This window comes from Hipposideros armiger, unplaced genomic scaffold, assembly GCF_001890085.2.
Source record: "Hipposideros armiger isolate ML-2016 unplaced genomic scaffold, ASM189008v1 scaffold_61, whole genome shotgun sequence".
In the NCBI taxonomy this organism is placed as follows: Eukaryota; Metazoa; Chordata; class Mammalia; order Chiroptera; family Hipposideridae; genus Hipposideros; species Hipposideros armiger.
The window spans coordinates 4,058,570-4,072,071 of record NW_017731411.1 but is presented as its reverse complement, the minus strand read 5'-3'; the positions used below and the strand labels follow the sequence as shown (position 1 = coordinate 4,072,071).

At 41.9% G+C, this 13,502-nt stretch overlaps 1 protein-coding gene and 1 pseudogene across 5 annotated transcripts in view; one reads left to right on the top strand and one right to left on the bottom strand.

Moving 5' to 3' along the window:
- Nucleotides 1–1,536: 1,536 nt before the first annotated feature.
- The window catches only part of SPECC1 (sperm antigen with calponin homology and coiled-coil domains 1), a 276,466-nt gene continuing 264,500 nt past the window's right edge, over nt 1,537–13,502 (top strand). For 3 of the 5 annotated variants that reach the window (XM_019641539.1, XM_019641535.1, XM_019641542.1), the window contains exon 1: nt 1,537–1,604. The gene's annotated coding sequence lies outside the window, so the exon portion shown is untranslated. Of the gene's footprint in view, nt 1,605–1,814; nt 1,991–13,502 lie in introns of those variants that run through there. The other 2 variants (XM_019641540.1, XM_019641537.1) reach the window with 2 other exon arrangements.
- On the bottom strand, nt 10,916–11,845 carry LOC109382175 (ras GTPase-activating protein-binding protein 1 pseudogene; annotated as a pseudogene).

Sequence of the window (13,502 nt, the reverse complement as noted above, 5' to 3'; positions counted from 1 at the left end):
ACACACACACACACACACACACACACACACACACACCTGTCTGTCCACAGACAACTTCCTCTCTTCCTTTCCAGAGAGAACCCCTATGACTTATCTCTACCAAACCAAACCTTTGGCTCTCTATTTTCTTCTGTCTTCTTACAACAGAGAGTTTGTTGCTGTGTAGGCCAGGGTTTCTTAATCTTGGCACTATTGACATTTTGGGGCTAGGATTACTCTTTGCTGTGGGGGCTGCCCTATGCATTGCAAGGTGTTTAACGGCATCTCTAGTCTCTACCCACTAGATTCCAGTAGCAACCCCAGTTACAACAACCAAAAATGTCTCCAGACATTGCAAAGTGTGCCTTGGTGGGAGTCGGGGTACAAATCGTCCCTGGCTGAGAATCACTAGACTAGGTTCATTCCTCTACCTGTGCCTGGCACTCTGCCTCCCCCTCACATATGTACAATCTTCTCAGGAATCATACAATATGAAATATATTTTTCTTGCCTGTATAGTCAGCAGCTCCTTCTGAACTGGATTCTTTTCAAATATTTAAACATGCAGATGTTTTTCACATGTTTAAAAAAAAATCCTCCCTCAACACTTCCACCCTCAGCTACCAGCACCTTTCCTCTCCACGGCATCTTGCAAAAGTTCATTATTCCCCTTGCCTCCATTCCTCCTTCCCATTTGATCCTCACTCCCTCAAATATGACTCCTCTCCTTCTGCCCCTATAGCTTAACTGACTTCCATGTCAATAAATGAAGAGGAAATTTTCCAGTGCATGGACATAAATAAGGCACACCAGAGGAGAACCAAGGTGAGGGAAATGAAGATCCCGAGTTCGGTCTTGACCCTGTTGAGTTTCAGAGGTCCCAGAGGCATCCTAGAAGAAATGTTGGGTGAATACTGGGGCAAAGAAGGCTGGAGTGAGAGGGTATGTCTAGCCTCGGACATAAATGTCTGGGCCTCTGGCAGTGTACCTAGGGGCATACAGGTATGTATGTAGGTATGTGTGTATGTATGTATGTGTGTAACAATGCCATAGGTGTGATGAAGTTCCTTGGAAGGGTGTGTGTGGGGGTGTCTAGAGCAGTTATTCTCAAACTTTAGGGTACTTCAGAATCACTTGAATGGCTTGAAAAGTGAATATTTCTGGGCTCCATCCCCAGAGTTTTTAGTACAGTAAAAACTGAATAGCCTCAGTGGGATGCATAATTTGCATTCTACCTAGTTCTCAGATAATACCGAAGCTACAGGTCTGAGTACCACACTTTGAGAACCACTGATCTAGAGTAAGGAGAGGGTAGCCAGGGCTCAACTGGGACGCTCCAACATTTGTTACGCCGGGAGCGGAGGTGAGCCCTTGAGGAAAACAGAGGAAGCACGGAGAAACAGAAGATTACCACCAGCCTGCTGATGGAGAGAGGCAGAGGGTGACGATGCAGAGGCCCCAGGACTACAACTCCCAGGTTGCCCCGCGCCGGCTCGCGCCCGCCCCCTGGAGGCTGCTGGAGAGGCACCGGTAGCATCCCGGGGACCTTTCGCAGAGCATCGGTGAGCTCGGGGAGACGCGGCGGCTGCGGGCTGCTGCGTCGCCGAAGGAGCTGAGCGAGACGGGTGAGTAGGAGCCGCGCTGTCCGCCGGCTGCTCTGCGCTTCAGCCGCGTGGTCTTTCCGGGGCGAGCGCAGGGGTCCGGGGGTCCGGGCGCTGGGGGCGCAGGACTGCCCCCCTGAGAGGGAACACGCGCTGCAGTCGTCTCCGCGGTGGCCCGGGTCCTCCTCCGCCCGGCAGGTCCCGCCTCCAGCCCAGGACGCAGGTCCTGCCCTGTCCTGCCCATTTTGCTCGCGAGCGGCGAGACCGGTGCCGCAGGTGGCAGCGGCAGGTGGCCGCCCCCTCCCATCCCGGCCCGGGGGTTGGCGCAGGAGTCCAGGACCGGAAGGCCAGGGGACTCCCGACGATTGCGGCGCTTGGAGGCGCCCCCAACCCTTGCAGCGGTGGGACAGGTGCGTGGGCGCGCCAGGCTCGGGGTTTCCCGCCCCCCGGGAGTCTCCCTGACCTCCCTGGGGGCTGTCTTGGGTGTCCTGTGTGGTATCTGAGACCGAGTAGTCTTTGGCCATCCCGGCATCCACAGACCCCCGGCCCTCTTCCTGCCCTGGGCTGACTCGGGAAGGGCGCGCGCTGCACATCTCCCTGGTCAGCTGGCAGTATCACAGCGCAGTGCACCTGGTGAGCCCTGGGGGACCATTTGGATGGTTAGGGGTGGCCCCGTGATGCGGAGCTGTCAGGAGTGCAACAGGAACAATTTCCTTCCCATATATCTTTAAAATAAAATTAGTCTTATGTGCTTATTTTTTAAAAGAAAGTTTGACCCTGAATATCTTATTTTTATTTGGTGGAGCTCCATTTGCCGGCACGCAAGTTTATATAATGAGCAGTATACGGGTTGAAAACGTTACTGTGAAGGTGCTCTTCCTTGCCCTCTATCGGAAGAATTGCGTTGGACTGGTTGGCATGCTTATCCCTCAGTGACTGCGGTAGCTGGAGGTAGGAGATAAAGTGTTTTTGAGTAGAGTTACAACTCAACCCTTCAGGACAAATTTTGGTTTCAGAAGATTTTTGTTATCACAGTTTTAAATACGATGTTATTTCAACGTTCAAGATGGGGGAGGAGGAAGGGAGCAAAAGCTTGTCAATCCTAATATCTTGCTCTACAGAAAATAGCTTTGCATGGTTCACTCTCAAAGCAAGCATCTTTAATTTTTTAGCCAAAACTGGATCTGAACCCAACCCCCATACCAAAATCCATCAGTTTTAATAGTTTGTCAGTTGATTTGTTTGGCTGTTCTAGGTAGACAGTCCTATTCTGTTAAGAAACAATAGGTGTTTCTTTCTAATGTTTGCACTTATTTTTTAATTTAATTTTTTATATTAGTTTCAGGTGTACCAAACAACGTAATGATTAGATATTTACACCCTTCACGAAGTAATAACCCCCCCACATCGTATATAACTGTTACAATACCATTGGATATATTCTTTATGCTGTACTTTACATCCCGTGACCATATATAATATATAAAAAATGTTTATTTAATATATGTAAATATATAGTTAATTATATTTGATATTTCAGTGTTATTCTACATCAGCTTCGTGTGTGCAGTCAGTGGTCAGGCATCTAGTCTATGAAGTGATCCCCACAATAAATCCAGCACCCACCTGGTACCCTACATGATCTTTATAACATTATTGATTATATTCCCCATACTGTACTTCACATCCCCTTGACTATTTTGTGACTACCAATTTGTGCTTTCTAATCCCACCTTCTCCCCCATCCCCCAACCCCCCTCCCATCTATCAACCTTAATTTTTTTCTCTGTATCTCTGAGTCTATTTTTGTTTTGTTTGCTTATTTATTCTGTTCTTTAGATTCCATATATAAGTGAGATCATATGGTATTTGTCTTTCTTAGTCTGACTTATTTCACTTAGCATAATATTCTATAGGTCCATCAATGTTGTTGGAAATGGTAAGAGTTCATTCTTCTTTATGGCAGAGTAGTACTCCATTGTATAAATGTACCACAATTTCTTTATCCAATCATCTATTGATGGGCATTTAGGATGTTTCCATATCTTGGCTATTGTGAATAGCACTGCAATACACATAGGGGTGCATATCTCTTTTCAAATTAGTGTTTTGGATTTCTTTGGTTAAATATTCAGAAGTGGAATTGCTGGGTCATAAGGTAGTTCTAGTTTTAAGTTTTTTGAGGAACCTCCATACTGTTGCTCACAGGGGCTGCACTGTACTTCTTATTTCTTGTCATCCATTAACCATTCTGTCTCTAGTGTTCCAATATTAAGGTTAAATAGGACATTTTTTTGGGCTTGATTTTTAGGAGAGGGCTTCTACTGTATCTTCACTAAATATATTCTTTATCATATTATCATAAAGTTTCCCTTTATATCTAATTACTAAGCATTTAAAAAGTCAGGGTAGGTGTTGATTTTTACACCCAAAATGCTTTTGCATAGCATGCTTTGATTGGACCATGTAGTTTTCTTCCTAAAATTGTTAACATTGGTGATTATGTTGCTAGATTTTCTGTCTCTAAAATCTTGGGATCATTTAAAATGCCCTTTTGGGTTGTTTGATAGATTCATTAGCTAACATTTTATTTAGGGTTTTGGTATTCATATTTATAAGTGAGATTGGTATATACTTTCATACTTTCCCCTCTGCCCCCATTTTTGTCTGAGGTCATAAGCAGGGTTATGCTGTCCTCATTGATTAAGTTGGGAAACTGTCCATTACTTTCTATACTCTGGAGCACAATTATCTGTTCGTTGAAGTTTGACAGAATCTGACTGCAGACTGCCTGGTGTGCTGCTGTTTTTTTGGTTTTTTGGTTTTTCTTTTTAAGAAGTTGATATCAATATTTAACTTACTTTTCAATATTTTACATGTCATGGATTTTTCTCAGGTTTTCTGTTTCTTCAAAGTCAATCTAATACTTTATATCTTCCTAGAAAATCATTAACATTATTGAAATTTAATATATATTAGCATTATGTTATATGTAGTTTTCTGTTGTAAGAAAATAAACTTTTCCATATTTGTGGTTTATTATTCTTTCTTGTTCATACTTTTTTTGGGTAACTTTTCTCTTTTTTATTGGTCAGACTTGCTTAATGCTTGCTTATTTTATTAGTATTGTCAATGAGCCAGCTTTTGGATTTATTGGTTAATCCTATTGATTTTTATTTTTCTATGTCATTAATTTTGGATCTTAATCTTTGTCTTCCTTTATACTTAATCTGAGTTTATTTTATTCAAGTTCTAGCCTTTTGAATTTAAAACTTAGATTATTTCTGTAGTCACTCATTTCTCCAGAGCAAGACAAGGAAAGACTTCTAATTCTTTCATTTCAGTTGCCTCCCATTTGGCTTAGCTCTATCATTACTTTAACTCTTCCAATCAGACATTATTGCTGCTGTTATTATATTATTTTCTGGGTCAATATTTATTAGATTTATCTACCTATTTACCATTTTCTTCATTCCTTCTTGATCACAGATACTCTTTTTTGGATAATTTTCCTCTCCCTGAAGAACATTCTTTAGAAGGTCCTTCGGTGATGATAAATTCTCTGTTTTTATAATATCTGAAAATGCCTTTATTTTGCCCACATTCTTGAAGTTTGACTTCACTAGTTTTTGCTAGTCCATTGATTTCAAAGTTATTTTTACATTTTTCTATCATTTTTAAAGAATGTTTTATAGACGGAAGGTTTGGGGATCTCTATTCTGCCATATTGCCGAAAGGAAGATGAAGATTAAAAACAGAAATTAATTTGTAGCTTAATGAACTGCCAGTTTTTATGACCTTTCCCTGAACCCTTAGTATATTGAGTACAAAGTTCTATATTTATCTCACATTTATTAATCATAATTTATGTTCTCTGTATCCATAACTTATTTTTTCTCTGTTTGAACTATTGATTTTGAAAGTTGTGTTAAAGACTTCCACTATGATTTCTAGTAGGTTTCTTTTGTTCTACTTTTATCAGTTTTTGCAATATATGTATATCGAAGCTATGTTTTTATGTGCTTAAAGTGTCAACATTTTTTTTTTAAGTTGCAGAAAAGGAGTTTATTAGGAGAAAAAAAATATTTTTCAGAGAAGCAGAAGTGGGAGAAAAAGTAGAGAATGGCTCAAGGGCCATTATTAGAAAATAAAGTACACTCCAAAGAGTTTGGAACAGGCCGAGCAAAGGAAGCTCAAAAAGCTCAAGGGGGTCCAGGGCAAGGGCCAGGGCCAAGGAGTCGTCATTATTAGGAGAAAAAGTACACTCCAAAGAGTTTGAAGCAGGCCTGAGCAGAGGCAAGGCTCAAAATGCTCAAAAGGCCAGTGTCAACATTTTTATGTCTTCTTGGTGAACTATACCTTTTGGGAATACAATAGTCATTTAATATTTTTGCTTTTAATTCTGTTTTGTTTGATATCAATATTGCTACACCTGCTTTATTTTTGTTGGCATTTATCGGGCATATCTTTTCATTCATTGTGGAGGGTGCCTGTCACCATCTGGCTGCCCGTTGGAAGCTTGTGGCCTCTAAGCTCAAGGTGCTGTGTTCAATCTCAGTTGCGGGTGGGTGTAGCCACCATCCCATGCAGGAGTCGAACCAGCAGCCTTGTTGTTAAGAGCACACGTTCTATCCACTGAGCCATTCGAGTGGCAGTTCAGTTCAAGGTGCCAAATTCAGTCTTAGTTGTGGGTGGGCATAGGCCACCATCGAACAGGCAATCTTGTTGTTGCACCAGCTGAGCCATCCTGCCACCTGTTGGCAGCTTAGCGACAGCTCAGCTCGGGCACAGCGTCACTGGCCCATGTAGGAATCGAACCGGTGGCCCTGTTGCTCAGAGCTCATGCTCTTAAGCCAAATCTTAACCAACTGAGCCACTCAGCTGGCCCTCCTGTCAACTCTTTAGCCCATCTATTGAGTGTTTTTCAGTGTTGATTGTCATATGTTTAATTTCAAGCTCCCTACTTTTTAAATTTAATTTTTGGAATAAGATACTCAGTGTTCAAAAATCATACTGTGTTCAAAATATGTAAGTGACAGGTCTCTCCACCATCCCTTTCCTATTTACCTATCAGTTAGCTGCTTGCTTTTCATGGGTGGAATGTCCCCTCAAATCTTCCCAGGGTTATCTAATAATTTCTTCTATGTGCCCTATTAACTCTATTTCCTTGGAGATATATATTTATAGTCTCCTATTGATTTGGTTTTCCCCTTTCATGATGTTGAATAAAAACTCGGAGATTCTTTCTTTGTGTGCTCATCTTTGAGTTTGAGAATTCCTGTTTTCCTGCTTGTCCTATTTATCATAGGCTGCCTCTGGTGACTGTTGAAGAGTTTGGAGGTGCTGCTAAGTGGAGTGTATATTCTAGGTAAGGGGTCATTTGTAGTGGGCTGCTTAGTATTTGTGGGGAAGGCTCCAACAGCCCTGGCCACTCTGACTTCAGTTCCCCAGTTCATCATTTTGTCACATTCCATCCTTGCCCCTCTTTCTCTTTGCTGAATTGGAGTCTGGAACCCATTACCATTTCCCACTGTATTTCCTCTCAAGCTGGTATCAGGCTGCGGTGTGCTCAGGCAATCTGATTCTGAGTATGTACTCTGTATCTTCCAGAAATTTCTTAGGTGTTCTAGTTAGCCAGAGGCACTGTTTCTTGTTTTCCAAGTCTCTTACTGATTTAGTGTTTTAAAAATAATATTTCTGCCCTTCTGAAGAATTTTTGGACACCTGGAAGGCAGAAGTATGTGTTTAGTTCATTATCTTGTTCCAATCTCCAATGTTATCTTTTTTTTTTTAAAGATTTTATTGGGGAATCAGGGAATGGGAACAGACAAGTTGCTATCCTTTTGTTATTCGTTCTAGTTGTGGAGGATGTTGCTTCACTGACCCATGTTGGTATTATCATTGCGCTCTTCCCAACTGAGGCAGATCGGTCGCTGGCCAGTGGATAGTGGCTCACAGCTGCTCATGGCAGCTCAAGCTGGCGGTTGGCCACTCACGCTGGCTGCCAGCCATTCATGGTAGCTTACGGCAGCCCACCACAGCCCCACTGCAGCCTATGCCATCACCAGTGACTGACGGCAGCCCAGCTTCAGGTCGAGCTGTTGTTCGCCATCTTAGTTGTAGAGGGTGCAGCATCACTGGCCCATGTGGGAACCGAACCAGCGACCCTGCTGTTCAGAGCTCACGCTCCCAAGCCAACTGTTAACCAATGAGCCACTCGGTCAGCCCCCTCCAATGTTATCTTTTATCGTGAATTTATTTCTGGGTTGGAGATCCCCAAAACCACCCCCAGATTCAGTGAATCACCAGGAGGTCTCATAGGACTTAGCGTATTGTCATATTCATAGCTGTGATTTATTACAGTAGGAGGATACAAAGCAAAATCAGCAAAGGGAAAAGGCTCATGGGGCCAAGTCCAGAATACACCAGGCTCAAGTTTCCAAGAGTTCTTTCCCAGTGGAGTTACACAGGATGTGCTAATTCCCCTGGCAGCGAGTTGCAAGAACATGTGTGAAAGGTTGTCTACCAGGGACTCTCACTGGAGACTCGGGTTTTACTGGGGGCTGGTCATGTAGGCATCCTCTGCCTAGTATGTACCAAAACCCTAGGCTCCCAGAAGGAAATCAGGTGTGCAGCATAAACCACTGTATTTGTACAAACAGTTGGGCACAGTGAGCCTCTCTTATCGGTTCTGCAAATGTTAGGAACTTGCCTGAAATCTAAGTTCCCAGATGCCATCCAAGAGCCAAGCTGGCAAGCAGTCCTGTTAAAGAATAGAAAATCTCAGGGCTGCAATGTTAACTCTATTCTGCAAAATTTCCTTCCTATTTTCCACAGAAAAAAATGGATACTATACCTGGAAATGACTTCTCTTTGTGACATTGAGTGTTTTATGTCCTCTCTCAGGAGAGAGCAGCATTTTTTAGTATTAAGATGCAAATGGTGGGCAAAGAACTGTTTCCTGACTTTGGAAGAAGCCAAAGTATGGTGCATGCCAAACAGCCTTGAAGGGATACCAGTGGCAGAGCATGGGGGAACCACTCAACAGTTTTAAATTTTTTCTCATTTTGGTCTTCAGTCACTTCAAGATGATAGGCTGCTCATCATGAAACAGCAGCCATCCATTTAATTTACACCTTTCCAACACAACCATTCTGATCACTCCACTCCATGTTAGTTTCTATTCCCCAAACTCTGGCCATGGCTCGGCTCATGGGGCAGATAATTCTCTTCTGTGGCTGGATTAGATAGTTTTCACTTTATGTCTGTCTGATTTTAATCTCCCGCAAGACTGAAAATTCCCTGAGGACTGAACAGCAAGTCATCCTTAGTTAAATACCCTATGCCTCCCTAGCAGGGTGACATGCTTATAATTGGTGCCAATTAATGCTTGTTGAAAGAACAGCTTCAGAAAAGCAGGAAGCAGTCTCTTCATTCTAGTCCCTGCTTAACACATAGCTGATCCTTGTTCTGTGCTGAGCATGGTGTATAAAGCACCAAGCTGGCATTAATTGCTTGGGTTGTCTGTCTGAGTTCTGTCTTCCCAAGCAGTAGATGGTATAATTAAATGCTTTAGTTTGAAAGGCTTTTTGAAGTCACTGAACCTGCATGTGGGCTTAGATTGTCAAACCATCTTTTCTGTCTAACTCTAAGGGGCTGTATCTAGTTGTAGACCTGTGTCCCCCATCTCCCCATGTTTTTAGACCTCTGGTTTGGGGAATTGAATTAGTCCTATTCCCATTCTGAGGACTTTATTGTCGAAGGACCATACAAGCCCCTCTCTTGTTTTGTTTACTTGTTCATGAATTTGTTGGTTATTTTATTCATTCATTCCTTTTTATTCTGCATACCCCACTCTCATTCTCTTCTCCCCATAGCCAGCTATCCTAATGTGTTTAATATATACCGTTTTGTTGTATGCATAGTTTTTTGTATGTGTACTGTTTGTTTGCATGTATTTTTTATTAGTTTCAGGTGTACAAAGCAACATAATAGTTAGACATTTACACCCCTCACAAAGTGATAACCCCTTCCCCCAAGCTACTACCCCTCTGACCTCTTATATAGCTGTTACAATACCATTAACTATCTTTCTTATGCTATACTCCACCTCCCATGACCATATGTATACATATACATGTGTATATATATATATATATGTATGTATATATATATGTGTGTGTGTGTATAAATATACATATATGTATATGTATATTTATAGTTGACATTTAGTATTGTTCTACTTCAGCTTTAGTGGTCAGGCATCTACACAGTCTATGAAGTGATCTCCTTGATAAGTCCAGTGCCCATCTGGCACCTTCCATAATCTTTACAACAGTGTTGATTATATTACCCATACTGTATTTCATATCCCCATGCATGTATTTTTAATTTACATAAATGTTGTCATGTTATAGGTCTTAGTGTTATCACTCACCACCATGGTTTATGGCGCATCCCTGTTGTGGTATGACTCTCTGGTCTGTGTATCCATCACATCGTGCCTATCTGCTCTCCTGGTGATGGATACCCACACTGATTCCTACGCCTAGATGCCACAAACAATGCTGAATGAAATTCTTGTATATGTCCCATATGGACCTGTGTGAGAATCTCTTTGGGATTTAGACTGGTCATAGTGTGTGCCTATCCTTCCAACTAGAACCAAGTACTGCCAGATTGCTCTTCAGAGTGTTGGCACCACCCCACATTTCTCCAGCTGTACACAGGATTCCAAACACTCTTATTTCTGCAAACACTTGGTATTTTTTTCTCATTTGGGGCAGTATCACTCTTCTTACTTTCATTTCTTTGATTACTACTGAGTTTAAGAATATCTTTTTATACTCTTATTTTTTTGAGTTTCCTTTATCAAAAATTGCCTGTTCATGCCCTTTCCCCATTTTTCAATTGGGATTTCTGACTAGAATGTTTTAGACATTAGCCACTTGTTGATTTTTAGACAATGCAAATAGTTTCTCCCAACATGTTATGTGTCTGTTAACTTTGTTGTTGGTATCTTTGTTGAATAGAAATCCTTAATTCTATAATCAAAACAACCAGTCTGCCCCCAGATCACAATATAAGACCTACATTTTTCTACAAACTTAGTTTTAGCTTTTGATATGTTGATTTACAGTATTTTAATAATCAAGACATTTCACATAAAAATCCAGCTTTCTAGCCTCTGTTGAAAAAGTGGAAGGCATTTTAATGTTGGTTAGAGCCTCACTCATTCTCTTGACCTCCTGGGCCCTGTAGTCCTTTGACTTTATGACCAGCCCCTGCTGTATGTAGAGCACTCCTTTGAAAATAAACAAGCATGGTGGTAATATTCATGAAGCTATTAAATAAGCATGATTATGGGGTGAAGTGGACTTGGAGTTGAGAACTACAACAGCTCTGTTGGGTGGAAGGTTCTTACTGGTCACAGATGCCTAGGAAAATTTCCACAGGTCTTCTTGCGCTGTCTGAGCTGTCTAGGTGCTGGAGAAGAGCTCTTCTGAGCATCCTCAGAAGCCAGTATTCTTCCAATACTGGCTCAGACTTTTCTTCTTGGATTTCAGATACAGCTCCTTGTTCCGGTTCAGGATCAGCAACAGTTTCTTCTAAGTGTTCTTTCAAGTAATTGCTGACAGTCTGATCATAGAAAGTTCCAGAATCATCAGGTACCACCTCAGGTGTCTGCTGTCTTTCTTCAGGTTCCTCTATTTCTTCCTCAGATTCCTCCTGAGGCTCAGTGACAAAGACAAAAGACCTCTTCTTGGTATCTGAAGATATTGTGAATGTAGAACTTATTTGCAACAGAGCTCTCAGGAGCAAGAATGAATGTCTGCATGAGTCTTCTGAAAGCCTGGTTCTTATTAGAGAGCAATCTCATCACCTGGACTACCGCACCATCACTCAGATTGGCATGAGCATCAACATGGCAAATCTCAGTGTGGCTATCAGCAAAGTTTTGTAATATCACTTTCTGTCCATAGACCGTATCTGCTGACATAAGACGAGTTCTTTTCATAAAATCTGTGTTACATGTCTGGGGCCTGGTGCAGCAGTGTGTAATTCCCACCCAGCGAGCAGGGGACTAGGCTTCTCCATAACCATTGCCTTGATCAACTCAACCAATAAAATAGCCTGGAAAGATGAAAGGTTGTCTTGGCAGTACAGGATGGGAACCTCATCAGGTTGTGGGAGTAAACAAGAAGCATACAAGTTGCTCAGCACAGTGCCTGACACACAGTGAGGGCTTAGAAAAAATATTAGTTGTTGTTATTACTCATTACCCATGCATTCGCTGCCCACCCCCCCTTTTACTCCCTGTAACACCCTGGAGCAGCACTTCTGCTTCCTGGGTCGAAAATTCTTATTGCAATTTCCTTTTTGTTCCACCCCTAAATAAAAGCCTCCTCTGGTCTGGGCTAAGCTAATTCTCCCTGTCAGGGGAGAAAAAACTCTGCTGGTGTGTGGGGGGCTGGTGGGCGGGAAAAGCTGGCCAGCAGGCCACATGGGATCCCAGGTGCCTGAGATCGGACAGGTCCTGGCAGCAGCCACAGCTTGCTCTCGCCCTACGTAGCCATTCTCTAAGATTCATTATAACATTCACCTAATTACTATACAGCAAGACCAACTATGTGCCAGTGCTGAGATTATAGTGATGGATAAGACACCAAATCACTCTTTAAACTTAATGCTGGGTTGAAACTGACAAGTGAGGATAACAGGCAGGGACCTGGTGAGCACAGGGTCAGGTATTGGGGTTTAGGGTGGGGCATATCAGGTAAGACTTTCTATGAGGAGGAGATAGTAAAATGAAGGAGGAAGAGGAATTAGGCGGGACAAGGGGCAAGGGCCTCCATTTTATCTGCAAAATCCATGAGGTGAGAGCTCAATATAGCTGGAATGTAGAGACCAGGGTTTTGTTGTGGCAAGGAACAGGGGAGTCAGGATAGATACAGTAGGATGATATGCAGCCAAAAAGTGGGTAGCAGCAATGTCAAGAAAGAGATTGAGTGAGAAACTCATAGACAGAATCATGAGTGCTTACATAATCAAAACTTGATGTGACAACTCTCATGCTATTAAAATGTGTCAGAAAATAAGGAAACAGAAGACTCTACAAGTAATTTCATAAAATAAAAATAACTCTGATAGAGACAGTGAAACTCTACAAAAGTAAACTATAGACCAAGATTACATATGGTATATGAGCAAATACCCTAAATAAAATAGCAAAGTGAATTCAGCAGAATTAAAAGAGTAATAAACTGTATAAATAGATTTTATCCTAGGAATTCAAGAATGGTTTGTTATTAGGACGTATGTTAGTTTAATACATTACGTTAAAAATAAAAAGGGAAAGCTATATAATCACCTTGAGAGATACTGAAAGAGTGAGTGCTTAATAGAATTTGACTTTGAATCTTGGCATCCGTTGAAAAGCTTTCATGTGCCCTGCCTTCAACTTGTGCAGTCTCCTTACCTGGTTAACTTTCTCACCTTTTTATTTCTCTGGCAAATGCTTATTTAGTCTTCATATAACTTTTCATTCATAATGTCCTTTGTGAACCCTTTCTTGTGTACTTGATGTGGAATAAGTTATTCCTTTCTTTCTAGAACAGTAACACTATTCATATCTCTATTCTTGCATTTCAGTTGTAATTCTCAGTTGACTTTCTTCTCCCAGAGCCAGGTAATGTGGTTAGGCACTGGAGACACAGAGATAAATTAAGTTATTTGCCTCTTCACCCTCAGACTCATTCCATACCCTTCTCCTGCTTTTCTCTATATCAGAGGGAGCCGATTCCTACAAAATTCATTTTGCAGGCTCCCTTGTCAACTGCCTCTGGCTAAGGGTGGCTAGTGGGAGGCACTAATGGGAGATTGGAAGGTGAGAGGAAGGAAGAAGCCAGGGGATTTCTCCTT